Raw genomic sequence first — 3,699 nt, 5'->3', positions numbered from 1 at the left:
ATATCTTTATATTGGAATCAGAATCTAACACCTACTTTTGTAGATGCAGTAATTCAGTTTGGAGGAGTGGAGGAGATGAGTTCTTCGTTGGCTTGGCGTTCGAAGGTTGATGGAAGAAGATGAGAGGAGATAGAGAGAAGCTGAGGCGTTAAGATGAGAGGAGAGAGAGAAGACAGGCATGAAATGAGGAGAGAGGCGTGCTTGAAATCAGGAGAGAGGAGACAGGCCAATCTCAAATAACAAACCCTAAAGCCTTGCAATTTCTTTTAAATTAAAGTCATTTTTTGTAAAAAAAGCCCATAAAGGGCTGCGTTTTTAAAAAACCGCATCCCTTTATTACTTAAAGGGCTGCGTTTTAAAAAATCGCAGCCCTTTATTACTTATAGGGCTGCGGTTTTCGGCTAACCGTAGCCCTTCGTTTACGAGGGGCTGTGGATTTTGGGCTAAGTGCAACCCTTCACTATTAAGGGTTGCGTTTTAAGAAAAACACATCCCTTGCACCGCAACCCTTCCGTTTTTTCCCCCTAGAGCTTATAGAAATCTAGGTATTAAAAATGAAAAAAAAGTTACAATGACAAACCTTATTTTGATGGTGGGGAACGTTGGACAGCTAGGTGGCGCGAGCTTCTTGATCGGCTGGTCTTCATCTTCTTCGTTACGTCAACTTCGACACCGCCGTTGGTAATTTGGAGGAAGAGGTTCGAGAACGTCGAGAACCACAAGTGTTGATCCAACTATCTGCGGTTTAAGATATCAAGAACTAGGGTCAAATTCTTAAGTAATACTCGTGAATTAGTTAGTCCCCCCATTTTAAATAAATTTGAAACCCTAATTTGCTTATAGTCAAGGATTGTTCTTAGCTCTGCAAAAAAGGAGATTATTCACTAGAATCAATAAGACCGAGCTGAAGATAAGAACTAAAAAGATTATGTGTTGATTAGTGAATGATAGATACAAGAGAGAGAGGAGAGGAATAATTGAATTACTTGTGAGGGAAAAGGGTCTGATGTGGGAAAAACTTTCTCCAAAATAGCAGGAGAGAGAAGAACTATACAAATGGTCAGATCAATGGTAGGGAAACTAACGATTGGCGAGGGTCTCATGAAGTATGAGAGAAGGGTAAAGGTGTTAGAAGAAAGAGAAGGAATGAGAGAGAAGATAGGACTAGATGAAGGAGGAAAAATCCCAAGTCATCATGGGAAGAGAGATGACAGATGAGAGATGAGGGATGAGGGATGATAAGAGACATGATCAGGTCAGTTAAATGAGAGAATAGAGAGGAGCGTTTTAAACTCGATAATGGCCCAAAAGGAGATGAATCCCACTTGATAATAGTTTCCCTAACAAACTCGACACTCGCATTGAAATTAGAATGACCAAGCCAATAACTGATCTGGGCAACATGGCCAACTAGATTAGTCAATGTCAACTGATCCGGTTCACGTGGTCAACCCAACCAATTGACATTAAATGATCTATTTTGGGACCAACCAAAGCAGAATCTATGTGTCATTTAAGGTTTTTTTACACTAGTGTAAGGATCATATGCTTTCACTTTGTATAGTTCATCCTTGAATATCCTTGAGTCTAGTTTCTCCTTCTGAATGTGTCACAGTCAGATACTATCCCGCCTCTTAAAGAGCAAAGAGTATTCCCATGCATAACTATTAAAATCTTTCAAAAATCTATTTCATTGAAGCACGTTGATATGGGGGCTTCAAATTGCAAGTAGGTCAATTAGCAAAATCGACAAACCAAGGAGCTGAAGAATTTACCATAACCATTAATCTTTCATCGGAAAATGAATCATCGGTGTTTTGCTTAACACCTTCCATGACTTCGACTGAAAGTCTTGAGAGGTGATCAAAAATTAAGTTCTACGCTTCCATCTTATCTTTCATCTACATGTTTAGTTCTTGAAGCAACAAAATCAGCCAGATTAGCCTAGGCTTAGCTTTCTTTTCTGGCGGCAAGTACTCCAATGTAGATTTATTGGTGACAACTGTGATTTTTAAACAAAGAAATAAACCTGAAATTTCTCAATCGCATATAGCATTGTTAAGAGCTCCTCTTCGATGGTGTAATAGTTGTTCTAGGCATCATCCCATGTCTAACTAATGTAGTAAATTTTATGAAGCTTGTTCTCCTTCCTTTGGGGCCGAAATTGCCCCAACCGCAATATCCAATGCATGACAAATGAGCTCAAAAGGGAGCTCCCGATTTGGTGGTTATATGGTTGGGGGTGATATGAACGTCTCTTACAACCTGTTAAAACCATGGAAACACTCATTAGTAAAGAAAAAGTGGGCATGTTTTGCTAAAAGTTGAGTTAATGGCTTGGCCATTAGCGAAAATCCTTCAAAAAACTACCGATAGAAAGTGACATGGCCAAGAAAGTCCCTCGCACCTCAAACCTTTGTTGGAGATGGGAGGCGTTTGAGTATCTCAACTTTGGCGGGATCAACTTCAATTCCCCTACTAGAAAGGACTAGAAAGGACATGTCGAAGAACTACTCTTTCTACCATGAAATGACATTTCTCTCCATTAAACACTACATTTATCTTACAACATCTTTCTAAAACTTTAGACAAATTTTGAAGGCATATATCGAATGATGAATCACAAAGCAAAAAATCATCCATAAAAACTTGTTTGAAAAATGTCCTCAAGATCCATAACTAAATTCATTCTTCTTGTCTTATCATCCAAGACATCTACTCTTATTACATCTTCCATTAGTTGGTCGCATCATAGCCTTAGGAAACCCAACACCATAATCTCATCTCCAACTCTCAAGGTAAGAGTGTTAGAAGCCCATTCTAAGAATGGTCTCCCCAATATTAATGGTCGTTTCCAAGGGTTTCATCCATATCCATAACAAAAAAATCAAAAGGAATGATGAATTTATTGACTTGAACCGGCACATCTATCAACTCTCCAACGGGCCTTCCTATAGTGTGGTCGGCCAAGTAAATGATTCTCTTGGATGGCTTCATTTCATGATGGAGATTGCTTGCTATAGATAAAGGCATCAAACTCAACCGACTTCAGCATTGGCCAAAACACTCTTTTGCTCAACACCTTCCATTTTCACCAGAATGAGAAAAGCACCAAGATCAGACTTATTTCCCAGCATATTTCCTTAAATAATCGTACTTATATTGTGCGGAAGATTGAGATGGTGGCATATTCAAGTTTATCTCTATGAGTTAAGAGATCCTTTCAGAACCTCACATAAGATGATATTTGGTTGATAACTTGTGTAATATATAGTTCGGATTTTCGAAACAAAATAAGAACTATTAAATGTTCTTAATTAACATGAAAGTTGAAATTAAGATACTAAATTTGAACTTGAGAGAAGATAGAAAAACCTTGAATTAACTTTTGAGAATTAGAGTTATATTTTGGAGCCGATTAACGATTAAAGTTAGGACGGTGATACAATATAAAGAGTTTGTCTTGTAAGAGACCGTCTACTTTTAAATTAAAATTAGGCGATGGTAAGTCCGATATTGAAAAGAGAATTAACCCAATAGTGACTAGGTTAATTTCTTTCGGTGACTAGTTTAACACATTTAGTAACTATGTCAACTTTTTATATTAAAATTAGACCGTCTCTTTTAATAATTTTTGCAATATAAATTGTTTTATTTTGGGGTAATTATCTAAATAATAAGGATTTTTAGAACATGTGG

The sequence above is a fragment of the Beta vulgaris genome, chromosome 4 (assembly GCF_026745355.1).
Source record: "Beta vulgaris subsp. vulgaris cultivar EL10 chromosome 4, EL10.2, whole genome shotgun sequence".
In the NCBI taxonomy this organism is placed as follows: Eukaryota; Viridiplantae; Streptophyta; class Magnoliopsida; order Caryophyllales; family Amaranthaceae; genus Beta; species Beta vulgaris.
Note: the sequence above shows the minus strand (reverse complement) of the source record.